This window comes from Malaclemys terrapin, chromosome 2 (genome assembly GCF_027887155.1).
Source record: "Malaclemys terrapin pileata isolate rMalTer1 chromosome 2, rMalTer1.hap1, whole genome shotgun sequence".
NCBI classification, from domain to species: Eukaryota; Metazoa; Chordata; order Testudines; family Emydidae; genus Malaclemys; species Malaclemys terrapin.
Genome location: NC_071506.1, coordinates 263302904 through 263321634, shown reverse-complemented (window position 1 = coordinate 263321634; position 18731 = coordinate 263302904).

Here is an 18731-nt window from a genome sequence, read left to right as displayed (position 1 = left end):
GATAGTAATAGAACTTCCCAAACTAGAGTTTTGTGTTAAATATAGTGAAAAAAATTATCTATAGTAAAACAGATTATAAAGACTATGCAAGATAGAAGCACAGGGAGACAGAAGCATAAGTTAAATTAGGTTGTATCTAAAGTTTCAGTGTAAATCCAAAATCCTGTGTAAACCCACCAGTAGTTTATAACCATAACACAAACATCAGATTGAATTACATTACAAAGTGCCTTCAGTACCCCTCCATGCTGAATCATTGTAATTAATTTTATTAATTATATAACAATGCACTTACTAATTACCATGGGGAGGCAAATACTGCTACTAACTATAGCATCCTGCCTTTAGCTGTTAAACATTTCTGCGAACACCACCACTAAAATCTCCATCCAGGTATACAGTGTAAAAATTTCATCCCTTGGCAATCACTTGCATTTTGTCACTAATATTCAAAATGGCCGGGATGAGTTATAAGTATCCAATGAAACTGATGAGAATATTTGAAAACCTTAGTGTATACTTACTAAGGTGGAAATTTCAGTGCAAGTATAATTACAGAGCACACACTTCATCTAAAGCTCAAGAGTGGTACACACAGCAAGTCTGTGCTGGGTTCTGAATTGATTTTTAAGGTATAAAGTTTCATACCTAGCTACAGAGAATTACAGTACTTAAGCCAGGAGATCACAGATGCACCTCTCACAATTATTAATGCATTTATCCTCACAACATTCCGGTGAGATAGGGAAGTGTTATTATCCATATTAAGAAATGAGGAACTTATGCACAGGGAAGCTAAGTGACTTGCTCAAGATCACACAGGAAGGATGTGACAGAGCAGGGGATTGAATCCACATCTCCAGTGGTTGAGGCTAGTGGTCTTAATCCACTGGACAGCCTTCCTCCGTCACCAGCTATTATTGTCACATCTCCTGAAGCCTCTTTGGGGAAGGTGGGGGGACAACGATCTCTGGACAATTATAATTGCAAAGAAAACTGCGGTGCATTACCAAAAATTTAGCACAAACAACTTTGCTGAAGTGAGCAAAACTGCTACTTGTCAGTAGTTGAGTATTTGCATGCAAAACCTGCCGGTATTCTTGCATTTCATTCAGAAAGATATTGTACTATTTCCACTGGCACACACTGATTTTTTGCTGCACGCTTGCTGAAATTTTACAATGGGCAAAATCAAACCACGTTGTGCAGTTCACAAGATTAAATTAGGTTATTTTGGCAGAATATTCTGTATCTGAATTTTTCATGATGAGATGGCAGATTTTGGCTGCCAGATACTGCTGTCTGTTTTCCAGAAAACAAAGAAAAACATTTAAGGCGAGCCCATAAAATAATCTGTATTTTCATGAAATTACTTGGGGAGCGGGATGGACAGTTTCTCTAGTGGATGATCCCTTGTAATTACTGGACTAGTGTCTGGTATAATATCTGACAGATTTGTAAACCTATCTGGACAGATTTTGATGTGAGCTTCTTTAAAAATTGAACCACTACATCTAGGTGCTTAAGGGGAGCTGGACTCTTCTGAAAATCTGACTTCAGTTGTGGGAGCTTAGCATTGTATAGCTCTATCTCTTCTGCTTTAATTGCAAACCCTTTAAGTTTTGCATTGCACCTTCTCTAATTACACATATCCCTTGTAATGATTTCCATTCTTCTCACTGGCTTCTTACAAGATTATGTCCTTCTCTGTTATATGATGTGGAGAGCAGGCAAAGTGAGCAGAAAGAGGGTGAGGAAGCCATGTGGAGGCAAAAAAACCCCATCCTTTCACAGTATAGTCACCTTGGTCCTGCGCCTCAAAAAGTATATAGGTGCCTAACTCCCCTTGATTTAAATTCATTGGCATTTAGGTACCTAAATACTTTTGAGGATCTAGCCCCTCTAGCCTGACTGTGGTCAGAGTGTATGATCCAGACCCAGGGGAAGGGAGGAGTCTATGAAAAAGCTGCTCTGAATTGCATATTACCCTCTTAAGGCTAGGATTTTGGCATGGGACGTTTTAGTAAATGTCATGGCAGAGGTGCAGAGGTTTGGCCCATCTGCTGCTCCCTCCGTCTATATGGAGGGGCGGAGGGGACAAGTTTGAGTGGTGTTGTGCTGGATTGCAACACTACTCAGCTCGGGGGCCTAATCAACTATGTTTTTACACTCATTTATCAGATTTCATGGATTTTATTCAAATACACAGTTGCTCTGATCACTGACAAAAACCATAGTCTTAGGTATAATACAAAACCTTTTCCAAACTGTAGAGAAATGGCAATGGTTAGGCAGCTGTCCCAGCCCATGGCAGTGTAACAGAGAGCTATGCAGCTGGTGCAGCAAAGGATATTATGACTGGACTAAGTTTAGCAATAATTGATCTCTGTCATTCAGGTCAACTGACAGACATTGCCCAGCTATTCTGCTCTGCCACATGCTCTGTCTCTCAGAAGAGACAATATTGCAAAAAAAGTGGCCCCAGGAAGACCACAGAACTGTGGATGAGGGTGGTTAGTTTTCCAGTCCCCATTATTTTACATAGGAAGGGGCACACACGACTCACTGAGGCTCTTGGAGGTCAGTTCAAGACTATGGTCTTGGTGCTTTTAGCCATTGACTTAAATATTCTGTCACGTACTGGAACTCGTACTCTGAGTATTTCTTTTGAGAGGGCAAGTTACACAATGTTCTTGTCTATTGTTCTTGCCTGTTGTTAATAAAGTGAGTTGAAGACTGGCTTTGTATAAGCCTCCCACCGTGGCTCCTTGCAAAAAAAGCCAAAAGATGCTACACGTCCATTTTACCTGTCTTAAAAATAACTTCACAACTATTCATTTTTATGGCACAGTCTGGGGTGGGGGCAGGGTAAGAAGTCTAGCCATCAGCTAATATACTCTAATTTGGGCAATTGAATGTTATGTGATGGTTTGGGAATCATGAGAATTTCTGCAAAGTATGAGGACAGCTGTAATGTCAGGATGGCTAGGCAGGTGGCAAACTGAGACTACTGCTTTTATGCAAACACAGACTTTTTATTATTATTATCTAGTCTTGCACTTGGCTCTTCTATCCATCTATTGTATCTTGTTAAAAACCTCTTTGGGCCAGGGACTGTCTCTTACTATGTATTTGTACAACACCTTGCACAAAAGGGGCTCCAATCTTGACTGTGGCCTCCAGTTGCTAATATCATACAAATAACAGCAGTGGGTGAACTAATTTTTTGCCAGTTCCGTTTCTGTGTCTTCAAATTCAGCAGTTTCTTTCTCCCCCATTTTAAAATGTATAAAGGCATAGAAAGCCTCTACAATAAACTGCATTTGTGAGCTCAGATAAAGTGCCTTTTAGACCTTTTATAGAGCTGTGAGAGTTTAGAAAAGCTTCTGAGGCAAGTCCGCTCTCTCATATTTATTTTCAAAATGCATTCCACACTCACAAGCTTAGATGGAGCTTAATTACAATCAGTGGACTAATTAAATCGAGGAAAATGTGCAATAGAGAACAAAAATGAATAGAAAACATATGTACATGTGCACCTTTGGGCAAATGCATTTTAGGCTGCACAAAGTTGTCATTTCACCTCTCAGATCACCTCCTTATTTGCTCCTGTGAATGTGTGGGACACAAACTAGATTGGAGACCCAGCTTGTAAATTCAGATCCTGACGCATATTTTAATATTTTACATAATAGTGCATTGTTGTCACAAGAGCCCTTTTAGAATATGTGAATCTAACCCTAAGCCTAAACTTTCACAATGCATTTCAAATCCTGAAACTGCTTTGATCCATTTGTAATTTAAGAGCTCTCTCTCTGCAAACATTTTATAATCCACACGTTTTAAGGGGACTTATAACAGTTTGTTCACCAGAGTTTGACTCACTGGTGAACAGTTCTTTGCAGCTGTATTATTTGCTGGTTCCAGTCTAGTTGCAGTTGCCAATTGCTACTGTTTCACTGACCATAGCACTCTGATAAAAAATAAAAAGCACACCCAGAAAAGTCTTCTAGAACAGGTAGTTTCAGAAAGTGAAATGGCCTCTGAGTCTTATCATGCTCTTTTTTAAATTCTGAATCCTTATCTCTTGGTGCACCTTGCAGTCCCAAAGCCATGAGTCCAGTAATGGAAAACCTGCTTTTTTTTTTTTTTTTATCTGTTTCTAGTATTTTGTGATGATGGACATGTGTGGGGAAAAAAAACATCAAATTTTCAGGTTACAATTAGAGAAGCCTAAACAGTTTAAAGCCATCATCAAGGATAGTATACATTTAACTTTGGAAGTGTTAAAGGGCCATGTATTTTACCAACTTATGGAAATAGATCATTGAAATGATTAGGTATGGATTTAGCAACACTAGAGAAATTCTACATAGAGAAGGGGCCAAATTCACATTGATTTAGAGCGTCTGCACTGGCCATTTTACTATAACTGACCAGTTGTAACTATAGTTGCTCAGACACAACAGGAAAATCTGATACTGGGATAATATATATGATTCTAGATTATAAAATATTTAGATTATTGACATTATTTGCTATATAGTCTAGAAAAATATACAGTGAGAGATAAAATTTAGTAACCCTGCCTTTAACAGGTATTAGGGGCTTGTGTCTGAATCATTTCTTTCATGCAATGTTTACCTGTGTGATTCAGTCTGGATTTGTAAGTACAAAAGATGTGGGTTCAGAACTCAGGTGCTGTAAATGATCATTTATTCTCTCTCTCGGTAAACTGTGGTTAAACAAGAATATATTCTGGTATGTCCTGCTATTGATGTGACTAGCTATCTGTACTGCAGGGGATTATTTTCATGCAAACAAAACATTCTGGTTGAATACTGAAGTATCAAACACCTACATTAAAACCTGTGTGTGTAAATGAGACAGAGAAAGAATAAAGAGGAAGAAGGGGAAGAGAGGACTTTTGCCAGGATGCCACAGAATCTTTAGGGCCAAATTTCACTCCTGTGACATTTAGACTAAGTCAGGGTTGTGCCTTAGCCCATGGGGGTTTCTGGTGCTGTGCAAAGCTAGGAATACTGAGGTGGATGAAAACAAAAAAAGAGAGAGCCAAATATTTTGAAACCTCAAAGAAGGTTTACAACACCATCACTTCTTTTGATCCATGATTAGCACACACAGGCTCACTCAATTGCAGTTTCTCTTTTTCTGCTTCACATGGCCTTCCTAGGTGGCTGCTCGACTAGTGAGATAATCAAAAGCCGATTAAAGAAGTCAAAGGGAGTCTTTTCATTGATTTCAGTGGGCTTTTGATCAGGCACTACCGGAGTAGGAATGTGTGGGTATCACTGATGCCACTGAAATCAGAATGTGAGAGGAATGATTAGCATTTTGGAAGGATCATAAACCCTCATACGTCAAGGCACAGGCCAAACTCTAAATAATGGAGGTTAGAAATAAACTTGCCCCATGGGAAGGCTATTCCATGACTGCCTTGTGCAGATTCTTGACACTTCCTCTGAATCACCTGCTACTGGCCATTGTCAATTGGGGACAGGGTACTAGACTACATGGAATACTGGTCTGATCCACTATGGCTATTCCTCCGTCTCTCTCTCTCTATATATACATATAAGAGGGAGAAGCCTGGGCTTGGCTGTCTTTTCTGGTTACCTCTGAGTTTAGTATTACACAAATTAGCACAATTTTATAGCATAATAGCGAGTACAAATCCAGTATGCATTTTTGTTTGCAAACTGAGTTGGAACTGTATATTTTCACAGGCTCTTCTGAGGTTTCTCATCCATTAAGCCAGCCTGGGTGAGAGTTCATGATACCACCTGCTCCTTCTAGCTGCTGCTTTTTCCTGAGTCATATGGGTGCAATCCGTCAGAGCAACCATTTCATAACAATACCACAGAGCTAATGTAGGCTGCCAGCTTGATAAAAGCAGCTGTAGCATTGACTAACATAAAGACATAACAACCTCAATAATGGCTGCAGAGCTAAAAAAGAGACAGAGAAACAAAAGAAACCTTACAGCAGGGGAAAAATAAATAGGCAGCATACCTTAGAAAAGATGCATCTGAAGAAGTGAGGTTTTTTACCCACGAAAGCTTATGCCCAAATAAATCTTTAAGGTGTCACCAGACTCCTTGTTGTTTTTATCTTAGAAAAAAGCACAATTAAACGTTAGCCCAGACATATTAATTCCCAACTTCTCCCCGCAACATAAACTATTAGGATCCTAGTTATTTTGCTGTCAGATTTTAATATTTATCTATATTTTAGACCTTTTCTGTGCACATTATAATAGCAACAAAGAACCCAAGTGGCCTTCAAGAATGCTTCGGTTTGTCAAGTTTCTCTGGGCCCCAGAATAATTCCACGAGTGCACATGCAAGTGAGTATCAGTGATGATTCTGAACCACTACGTTACACAGTTCATTGACACCATTAGTGCACTCACTGTGTATTATCCTCGGGAGTTCTGGAGACGTAATGAGCTCTGTCAACCTACAATGGACCAAAAGGTGATGAGAACAATGACTTACTAAAAAGCAAATAGATTGGGGAAAGGAAAGTAGAATGAAATAAAGCAAGTGAATGACCTATGTGAATTGATGTAGTGGCTTGAAATTTCCCAGGTAAAAGACACAGTCCAATTACTAAATCTTGATCTTACGTGTAACAGGATGGTCAATTTATTTGGTCAAATTCAATGAATGTTAAAGCGTTATAAGCTTCCAGACAAAAGGATCGGAGGTGACATCAAGGTGGATAATAAAGTTACCCAGAGCACAGATCATTGGCAAGTTAGCAATTAGCTCTGTCAGCAGCTCTGGATGATCTGTGAAAAATCATACGTTTTTAGTTCACCAATATAATAAAGATATTGGAACAGGGAAGGTAACTGAGGAGATAAAGGTGTTTAAGCACAAAATAATGCCTTCTTACTACAATTACACAATGTAGAGGAAAATGTGTTTTCATGATAGGTTGTTCTCTAGACAGATTATTAATGTTCTGGCAGGTGGAAAAATATTTTTGTCTGTAACAGAGGCTTTTTCCAAATCCCATCAGATCTTAACAAACACTACTGTCAGGCTGGGGATGGGAATGAAGAAAAGTTATTATGCAAATTGTACAAACAACAACAAACAGAATGAATGAAAATAGAAACAATTACCAAAGCCTGAGAAAAGCGGTACAAATATAAAAAAACAGAAATAAGGCAACGGAAAAGGGCAATTCAGTTCACAAGAAATAAGTTCCTGCTCTTCTCTATAAAAGTACAATTTAGAGTAGCAAGACTCAAAAGAAAGCAAGTGATCCTGGCAATTACCATCCTGTGTATCTACATTTGACGAGTGTCATGAGAGGCAGTAAAGCTAGAAGGAGTGTCTAAGACAAAAAAGTCCTGATGTGTCTTGTCAAAGTGAATCCAGGCACACATTCACATACAGGGTAAATGTGCATTTGCAGAACGCTAGCAGTCTGATTCATACTCTAACAGCTCATGCACGACTTCTCGCACTGCAGTTGTCAGTTGACAATCTAGTGGTCATTTTAAAGGAATACATCATTGAGATTCCTGGCTATTAAAATCTTTAAATACAAGGAGTGAAGCCAGGATGTAGTTCTGAAACACAATGGGGAGTCAGTGGAGCATGGTGTGATGTACTCTCATTGTTTTTTTCAATCTAAAGGTCAGCCTCTGTATGCTGAATTGTTTGGAGTTTCTACATGGTCTTCCCCCCAAACCCCACACAGAGTGCATTGGACTAGTACAACCTCAAAGTGAAAACCACATGGAGTGCCATGGTAAGGCCTTTGTCAAAAAAGGAAGAGGGGCAATCTTTTGGCTAATAAAAGATAGAAGAAGACATTTCTTGAAGGTATTTGCATATCTATGATCTCTGATGAATCTAACAGGACCCTGACACCGTGTGCAACCTTAGCAACGAGAAGGCAGATGACTTCAATAGAAACTGAGGTGAGTGTTCTGGCCAGCTCTTCAGAGGGTTTCCCTCTCCCTACCAGCATCCTCTCTGTCTGATCTGGGCTGAGCTTGTGTTAGATGGGGAAGTCCCAATCACTTGAGACTTCTAACACTAACCTGGACTAGATAATATAGACTATGACTACACTTATAGCTATGGGTGAGATTTCCAGCTTGTGTAGTCACACTTGCGCTAGGTCTCATCGAGCTAGCTATGTAGCTGCAATAGCACAGGTGCAGCAAGTGGCAGTATAGGCTGGGTACAGCGAGTCACTGCACGGTTGAGCCGCCCCGTGCTATTATGGCTACACTACTGTTTTTAGCATGCTTGTCTGGTGTGAGTATGTGTATGCAAGCTGGGAATCCCTAGCTCAAGTGAAAGGAACATTCCGGCATTGGCAAGGGTTGGGAGAGGGACTGAGTAGTTCAATAGGTCTTTTTTTATCACTAACTTGTACAATTCTGTGAATGCAACCTCATCTTTTCAGAAATCCTTATAAATGAAAGTCAGCAGATGACAAAAGCCTCTGGACTCTAAGTATTACTGGACAAGGGGAAATGTTGTGAAAGTGAGAAAACAGAAATGAGAAGTTCCAGATAACGAAGAAGTCAAAAATTCTCAAAGTGCTACATTTACACAAGCAGCATTATGTACTGTAAAAGAAATGATCCAAGTACAATAAGAAGCAGCAGCACAATCTAGTCACATTGGCGTTGTTTCTTCAGAGACGTCTCTCTCTCCCCCGTGCGCATGTGCTCCTGCTCGCTCTCTCTTTCTCAGTTCTCTAGCATAAACATCACAATTCCTTTTTTCTTCAAATCACTGAAGTGGTAAATAATAGATATACAAGAACTCAAATTGTTACAAAATAATTTGACATAGCTCATACCAGCAAGCACTTCTTTAGCAGACTCACAAGATCTAAACAACAAAAGAACCACGTAAGCTCTCAAGAATGAACAATTGCTTGCCTGTGACAATTTGATGGGAACTGATCTACAAGAGTGGGTGGCACAAATGGCTCTGAACACATGCCAAAAAATCCCCCCAAATACCTGGAATCTCTTTGCAGAGTTAATTCCAAAGGCTTCGGAATGACATGTATAGCAAAGGCCCATCAATTCTTTTTCTATGTATTTGTGGTCATATTTAAAATATTATTACTGAAAGTCATATCTGAATCAATAAAATGCCTCCAGATATTTGAGTCTGTTGAAATATAAACTGGGGAAATAATCTGTCTTCCTTTCTCAGCCTGCATTTTAGATATGTAATTTTCAAGATTTTGGGCCTTTTCATTCTACAGTAAAGAGAGCCTTTTCTTATGAATATTCTCTTTGTGGGATACACTGTGCAGCCCGTATGATAGTGAATGATGCCACTTTTATAGAGCGACTCAGTTTAGGAAATGGGATTGTTATATCCAAACCAAATGCAAGCTGATATTTTCTATACTACTAAACAATATCTACATCATCCTATGTTTGTATGATTCTCTTCTCAATTTTGCCGTAAAGCAATCCTTATAGGGGTTCTAAGCACACATGAGTACCTGTCAGGCTCTCCCCACAGATTACAGATTAATTGTTTATTACATTTTCACTATTTGGACCTGATCCTTTGATAAAGGCACTCTATACCTGGCCTTTTTGTGTGCTAAGTTTGCATTTTTATTGACTGCAGTGCATTCAGCATGTACTGTACTATGACCAGTCGAAATCTGTTCATGAAGGTCATTGTTATGCAGCAGGCATAGCCCTTTATTTTTTTGTTCTTGCGATGCAGTGTTATCTGATAGGTGGAAAAACAAGTCAGAATCTAGATTCTTGACTTCTTCTGTTCACACCTGGATCACTGACTCCTTTCACTTTTCTGTGCCTCAGTTTATGTCTGTAAAATGGCAACAAAACTATTACCAATCTCAAGCCTCAATTGTACCTTTAAGTCATTAGCTGTGCAAGGAGCAGGAGCTGAGCAGCTTTAGCAGCCGAGTGGAGGTGGCTTGAAGAGTTATGTCTGCACAGTGAAAATGTAAGCAATGTGCTCCACAGATACTTGGAACCTATTCAGCTCTCAGCACATACTACCCTCTTTTGTTAAAAATGTTGACATGTGCTCCCACTGGGCCTGTGGCCAGATGTTGCCGAGTACACAGGGAGCAGGACTCTGAATCCATTTTGCTCACCATGTTAGTCATTTCCTTTGCACTTGGTGGCACATATTGTTCCATCAGTTCATAAGCATATACCACCATTGAAATCTACAAGGAATTTTGCTTAAGCATCAGTGGTACAATATGATCCATTGTGACTAGTGGCAGTACAATGTTTGGAACCTGTGCAGGATGCTGAAGGTGAAAGGATAGGAAAAAAGGATCCCTGAGTTCTCTGACTTCCTTCCAGGAAGAGACACATTTTGCTCCTTATTATTTCTAAAGAGCTTTAAGACCATCCAAGAAAAGGAGCTTTATAATTGCAATTTATTTTCATCTTAAATGTACATATTATTGATTGTAGAATGGTGCACAACCATTAATTCTCAAGATATTTTCCAAAAAGATAGGTACGACAGATCGTTAGCTGGTGTAAATCAGCATCATATCAATTTATGTCAGGCAAGTATCTGACCTTGAGATTCAGTCAAACATGTTATTTCTAACTTGTGATAGTAGTGGTCATTTATTTCTCACAGTGCTTATATCAAGCATATACTTTATGATGATTTGATATCTCCAAAAGCATTAACGTGCTGGAGATGGTGACTCAAACTACAAATGCTTTATGTGCGTGTTCACATCTAATGTTTTTATTTTAGCTCATTCCTATCAGAACATAACATTAGCAAGAACGTCTGGTAATGGTGATTTCCCAGCACTGTTCAGGTTATGGGACGAATTCTCCCATTGTGAGGCTGTGTGAAGAAGTCTGAAGATTGTTTCTGCCTAAGAATAACAAGTGTATTCTCCATAAATTTTTAAAGATGGGGCTGTATAGTCTTACTAAATTACAATAATAAAAAATCTTGATTGCATCTTCCTGGAATATCAAATATAGGATATTGTCTGCCAAGCCTTCATCATTTTTATAATTCTGCTACTGTTCATTATATTCTGCTATAAATATCTCAGTGGTTCCCTTAGTTTCTTTTGAAGTATTTAAAGTTTATATTCCAGTTCCAATAATTAATAGTCTAAAGGGGTTGTTTCCCATGTATTTATGATAGCCCATAGTATCTGAGTGGTATATTTATGTCATTTATAAGCATTCAGAAGTTTTTCACAGGGGAGAAATCATTCAATTTCCTTCTCACTCTTCTGCTTAACTTGAACTAGTTAATTTTCATTCAGTTTCTCTCAGAAGCCTTGTTTAATGATTCCAGTGGTTAGATATTTTCTATGCTTTCTGTGGCCCCGCATTTGTTTGACGCTCCCTTTATAGTTTAATTAACTCTTTGATCCTGCTGCTCTTGTCAGCTCGTATCTGGAGCAATGTTTAAATAGCTATGAGTGATCTGTCAAAGTCTTTATTGACATGCATAAGTACTTTTGTTAAGTTGGTCTGTGTGCTGGTAATGCATTGGGTGTTTACGCTTTGGCTTCATATATGGTACTCCATTTTATTTAGGGATGTATTGTGATGCTGCTACTCAGGGAAGTAAGACCCTGGCCCTCCCCGTAGGCAGCCACATGAGTGCCCCCCACATAGCGGATTCAGACTGTGGGGAGAACAGGAGGTACATACCTGGTACTCCTTCACGGAGAGTGGGCAGGGAGGCACTGGAAAAGGGTGTGTGTGGGGGGGGAGGGGGCTTGTGTGCTGGGACCTATGGCCTCTGTGGGCTGCACCTATACAATAAAGCAGCTACCAACTCCTCCATTTGATGCAAATTAAGTATTGGCTCAAGATCCTGGCAAATTGCCATCGTGGCCCTCAGTTAGGCAAAGTTTGGATGCCCCTGCATTTGTTCCAATTAAAAAGTGACATTGGGTCAGATCATTAACATCTTATAGTTATGTGGGCATAAGACTTGCCAGGACAGAGCCCTTCATGTTTTATTTTCTTATCCCCCATCTTTTTCCTAAACACGTGTAAGAAAGATTTTCTTGGAGTTCTATTTTGGAGGTGTAACGATGCTGGTTCTGGCGGGACCCAACTGAGAGTGCCAATTCAGGACAAATTGCTTAAACAGGGCAATTACAGCCCAAGGCTGGGGTTTTTCCACCTCCAAGGCAAACCAAACCATCCAGACTAAGAGGACTTTGGTTTCACGCAACTGGCTAACCACAAGTTACACAAGCAATTCCCTTAGGCACTCCAGTTTCCCAGTATCACCACCAGTGCCACTCGTTATGGGGACAAATGGTTATGAAAACCAATACCCCAGTAAAAGAAAAAAAAGTTCTCTCGATCCCAAAGGACCAAGCCCCAGACCCAGGTCAATATACAAATCAGATCTTACCCACAAATCACGCTGTTGCCAATCCTTTAGAATCTAAAATCTAAAGGTTTATTCATAAAAGGAAAAAGATAGAGATAGGAGCTAGAATTGGTTAAATGGAATCAATTACATACAGTAATGGCACAGTTCTTGGTTTAGGCTTGTAGCAGTGATGAAATAAACTGCAGGTTCAAAATCAAGTCTCTGGAGTACATCCCCAGCTGGGATGGGTCATTCAGTCCTTTGTTCAGAGCTTCAGTTTGTACCAAAGTCCCTCCAGAGGTAAGAAGCAGGATTGAAGACAAGATGGAGACGAGGCATCAGCCTTTTATATTCTTTTCCAGGTGTAAGAACACCTCTTTGTCCTTACTGTGGAAAATTACAACAAAATGGAGTCTGGCGTCACATGGGCCAGTCCCTGCATACTTTGCTGAGTTGCAAGGCATATTTGCCTTCTCTCGATGGGTCAATTGTATAGCTGATGGGCCTTAATGGGCCATCAAGCAGGCTAGGCAGAGCTAACACCAACTTGTCTGGGATGTTTCCCAGAAGCATAGCATAAGTTTGAAATACAGACAGTATAGAGCCAATATTCATAACTTCAACTACAAAATTGATACACACATATAGACCACATAATCATAACCAGCAAACCATAACCTTGTCTTAGACACCTCATTTGACCCCCTTTATACAAGATTTGGTGCCGCTACAGGACTTTGGTTGCAACCATGTTCTATATTGTCCCAGTTCAAATCAATAACGTGACAGGGGGATTTACAGAGACACACACACACATGCATATGTATTAACTCTGCCAGTGGACTGAACTCCTCCTGTCCAGATGAACAATCCGGCAGAACATTTGGCAGCAATAGCAACTACCTCAAGGTTATGCCCTATCTCTTTTTTTTCCTTTATGTCATCTGCAACAACTGTGGACTCTGACATTTAGTTAATTAAATTTGCCCACAGTATCCCACTTAGTTGTGCAATTCCTCTTGAGGATGTAATTTTTGAAGGTAGTAGGCAAGAAGAATGGTTAACCTTGATGAGTCGGTTTCCCACAGTAGTATGTTATTCAAGAGGAAAAAACTCAGGAACTTTCATCTATTGTATAAATAATAAACTGCAAGACAGGGCATGGACATGGAATATTTAAAGAATAGCATTACATCTCAGAAGCCTGATAGCAGAATGAAATTAAATGAAATTATCACACAATTGCAACTTCTGCTGCACATCCTTCATGAGGCTCTTTCTATTTCCATTTCATTGTAATAGTGATGTTTTCAGACTAATTGATATTTAGATGATTATTTCTAAATCTGTTTTAAATTATTTCTGGTGATTTCCATGATGTTTTATAATGTTAAGCTGAATATTTACAGCAGCTTTCATAAGGTTTTATTCCTATACAGGTCACTTTTAAGTTAATATTTTAGAGGCAATGTGATTCAGAATTGGATCCAAATAGATTAATCTGTATGTGTATGATTTGCCATCCTTACTCATGTTAAGTAGCTTCATGAGTAGTCCCACTGATTTTAATGCAATTAATTGTGAAGGAAAGCGCTACTCACTTAAAGTAAGAATGGCAGAACCAGTTGCCATGAAGTGAGATATTTCCTTTTCATATATTCATAGCTTTTAATGCCAGAAGTGACATCTAGTCCTGTGGGTGCCAAATCTTTAGTAATACTGCAGCTCCTTGATTTTAAAACTTTGTAGCTCACCATGATCAAATACCATTTTTTTTTTTTTTTTACTGATTAAGGACACTAGGTTCAAGATGTACACTCAAGTTCAGATGGTTTTGTGACTTTATTCAACTATATAGAGTTTAACTATATAATCTAATCTGATTTAGTCCAGGTTTTTAGTCCAGGTTTTTAATTTGAAATTATGGAGAGTTTTTTTTGACCTAGCCTAAGATTTTAGTCAGAAGAATGGCCAGTTTTGAACTGCATAGTTGCATAATGTTTGCCTGAGTCTCTGAACATCACCTGAATTCACTGTGAAATAGAAGCTGAATGTGGTCAAAGCCCATCTCTTTACATAGCATGATAAAACAATGTATGAAGTCATTTTCCAAGTTTAAACCATTTCTGTGCTTAGTTTTCATAGAAATCATTTCTGAAAGCCCAGACTCACAGAGATAAATGGAAGTCGTACTTTCATAGCTTCATCACTGAGTCCTTCATACTCTCCTTTAACAGAAATCCAGAATTTCTGGTTTGTTGGACTTGAAAATTTAATTTTCTGCATCTGATCTCTTAACAATTCAAAGAGATTTTTTTCAGATGAGATACTTATGGTTGGAATGGTGTCACCTGTTACCTAGAACACATTTAGAACCTCTCAGTAACCGAAGATTCATAGATTCGTAGGGACCGCCAGAGTCTTCTAGTCTAACCCCCTGTCAAGATGTAGGATCTGTTGTGTCTTCTTCGATTCCAGTAAAATATTCAGCAAAATGGGAATATTCTCAAGACAAATGAATTAATATTTGGTGTTTAATACCACTTTTACAAAGTCTGATGACACTGGAAACATGTCAGTAATTCCCTTTTCAATGTGGCATCTCCAGAAACAAAGCTTCTGCATGAATCCCCCAATTTTCTCTATATTTGTATTCCTACCTTAAAGAGTTAGGTTCATTGCATTCAATTTGCCAACTATGTCCACCAGGTAAGCTAACATAGTCAAGAAGTCCACTTTACACATCAGAGGGATAGCTGTGTTAGTCTGGATCTGTAAAAAGCAACAGAGGGTCCTGTGGCACCTTTAAGACTAACAGATGTATTGGAGCATAAGCTTTCGTGGGTGAATGCCCACTTCGTCAGACGCATGTAATGGAAATGTCCACAGGACCCTCTGTTGCACTTTACACATGTAATCTGCAAAGTCTGTTTTCAGGAAAATTCAGATTTCTTCATGCAATTCTGAGATGAGTTGTAACACTTACCCATGTGAACACCACCTAATTTCACAATGAAATAGAACCTGAATATAGTCAGAGCCCATCTCTTTGCACAGCATGCTAAAACAATGTATGTTATAAAATTAACAACTTTAATAATGTTGAGGGCCTTGTGTATTTCAAGTTTCAACTTTTTTGATGCTAATGTTTGATGATGAATCCTGCATTGTTCCCCAGTTGCTCCTGGTGCCACTTTCTTTACTTGTTCTTTCCAGTCATGGCTACTGCTCCATCAGTGCACAGCCCCACACACATAGCCCAGTTAAGACCTTCATTGACTATGAGTTTGCCGGGGATCTTCAATATTTCCTACCAGTTGTTCAAGTTGTGATTTTTTTGCAAAATAAAAGTTCTTCTATGACCATACCTGCTTTGACAAATCTCACAATATACAAAAGCTGAGCTATGTCTGTGGGTTCATTAAGCTGCAGTGCAAAATACTGACTCTTCTTAACTTGGTCTATCAACTGGTCCTAGATGTTTTCTGCAAGGTCCTCAGTGCATAGATAGATAGTATTATTTGACATAGGAATGGTTTTCAGGGACAAGATTGTTTGTTCTCCAAGCATAACTCTACGCATATCTATTACTGCCGGAAGGGAAGGGTCTCTCCAATAGATGTGCTTGGCATTTTTCATTTCTTGTGACCACAACATAAGATGCTTCTAAGGCTTTTTAAGGAACAGTTGCTTCTTTAGAGTGTTTAAGGAACAGTTGCTTCTTTTTGCTTCTTTAATTCTTCTTGTTTCTGAATGGAAAAATCACAACTCTTGGTTATGTACTCAGGGTGTTTGGTTTCTAAATGTCTTTGTAGTTTCCCTGGCCTCATACTTTCATTTACTAACACTTGAAAACAAATGTACATTGTGGCTGTGGACTTTCCGCTGTAATATTGAGACATGAAAATCCAAACATAATGCAACTCTCATTGTATTGTCTACTTTTCTTCCTTTTTGGTTTAACTTTATTAAAATCATTATTGTCTTCAGCTGAGTGTGTGCTACATGTAGGCTTAGCACTTAGCAAAAATCATTACTTTATAAAGCTAAGACTCACTTCTCTCTCCATCAGCCCCCTTCCTCTATTGGTTAGTGCTGCTGCTGCTGTCACTAGGAGCCTTTCTTTGCTCTCCACTACAGCAGGGGGCTTTCAGCTGAGAGACTTCCTGTTGAATGCTTCCCCTAGCAGGAAGTCTCTCCGCTGAAGGCCTGCAGGAATGGGGGTTTGGAGGGTAGAAGGGGAAAGGAGCCACCGAGAGGGTCCCAGGCCTGGCAGTAGCTGGACAAGGTGCAGATGGATAGATAAGACACAGATCATATTTAAGCCTAGTTTAACAGTCTCTTAATTGGGGGGGGGGGGACAAGAATGGCCATATTGATTAAATTTTTTTTCCTAATCACTCATAGTTCCCCATGAGTCCTTCATAGCTCCCAAAGGAACCCATGGCTTGCAGTTTGGGAAGCACTGAATTCTAATCTGACCTCCTGCATAGCACAGACCAGAGAATTTCACCCAGCTATTCCTGTATTCTAGCCTAATAACTTGTGGTTTGACCCAAAGATAAATGGTATCTCACTTGTTAGAATTAACATACAACAAAGGAAAAATAACCCCTCCTTTGAAAACTCCTACCTCCAGTAGCCACTAAACAATATGCTGTAAAAATTGCGTTGGATTTGTTAGCATGGAAAACCAGAGGGCTTGAACTAATATCAAGATGAATGAATGAGTTTGGATAAAACAGGAACTGAACTTCAGACTAACTTGAACACAAACTGAACTGAAACTTGAACACAAACTGAACTGAATTAAACATTTCTGGAAGTTCAAATATGTTAAATTACCATTTTAAAAAATCTCTAAATTACTAAAGCTAAAAACTTTGTTTTAATCAGTGGGTGCTAGCTGAATCTTTTATTTTATCTTTTATTTTGGTGCTTTTACATTTTCAGATGTGGGCTGAGATTGGAAGCCTAATTGTGAAAATTGGTCTCCAATTAACCTCTAATTGTAGGCACAACTCCAATGACATAATGGCAGCTTATACCATGTTGAATTTGGTTTGTGGCATTTCCAGAAAGAGAAATTCCCAACAAGAAATGGAAATAACTGTAACTCTTGCAAAACTTCCATCCCAAATCTCTAGGCTCAAAATGTTCTGATAGTTTGGACTAGTCTCCATACTTATACGTGCTCATTCAATGAGAACCTCTGAATCTTTCCTTAGTTCACCCATCACTTATATATGTGAACATCTTCTAACTTAGAAACTTACACAGAACTTTTGTTTCCATTAAATGAAATAATAATAAAAACTCCATAAATGGAGCTAAGTGTTCATAATATCATAATGATGTTATGAATCCATTTCAGGGATCAGAAATGCCACATAAGTGAAACCTCTAGAATTTCCATCACTGCAAAGTTCTTGCATGAGAATTGTGAGTTAAGATACTGCATTAGTGCTTAGTGGTAGTGAGCTTCTGCTTGTGTCTTATACTTACTGCCCTTCAAGAACAGCAGTTTGATATATAATGCTACATGGGAAAAGACTCAAGAGGTGTCACACCATAGGCAGTGACTTACTGCAGTGCATATGAACATGCATAATGCATAGAAAGTGAAATAAGGGCCAAATCTGCGCCTGACTTAGCACCCCATTTAAAGGCATTAGGCAGAGGCTGTAAATCAGGGTAGGACTTGGCCCTAAGAGTGCAGCAGTAAAATTGGATGGACATTATAAAAAGTATGTCAACTTGTGTCATTAATTTAAAGGAAACATATGAACTTTGATTTAATCAGTGGGTGCTAGCTGGATATATGCAGGCCAGCAGTCACTCTAAGTCTGAACAGGTTTCAGAGTAGCAGCCGTGTTAGTCTGTATCCGCAAAAAGAACAGGAGTACTTGTGGCACCTTAGAGACTAACAAATTTATTAGAGCATAAGCTTTCGTGGACTACAGCCCACATCCGAAGAAGTGGGCTGTAGTCCACGAAAGCTTATGCTCTAATAAATTTGTTAGTCTCTAAGGTGCCACAAGTACTCCTGTTCTTCTAAGTCTGAAGTTAGTCACATTGATATTGGCTGTCTGATAAATTTCTAGAACTAAAGAAAGCTTGAAGTGAAGGGGGGGGGAGAGTGATTTAAATTGCATTCACGCATTAATGCATTCATTTAAAAGTTCAATTTAGATGCTAATTGATGCTAATTCAGCCCAGCACTGGTAGTGTTGTGTTGCACTGTTTTTGCAAACAGTGTAAACTTTGTAGTGATAAGATATCTGGGAATATAGTGTATTTGAAATTGGGGAGCAATTCAATGTACAATGCCTTGTATGTTGCACT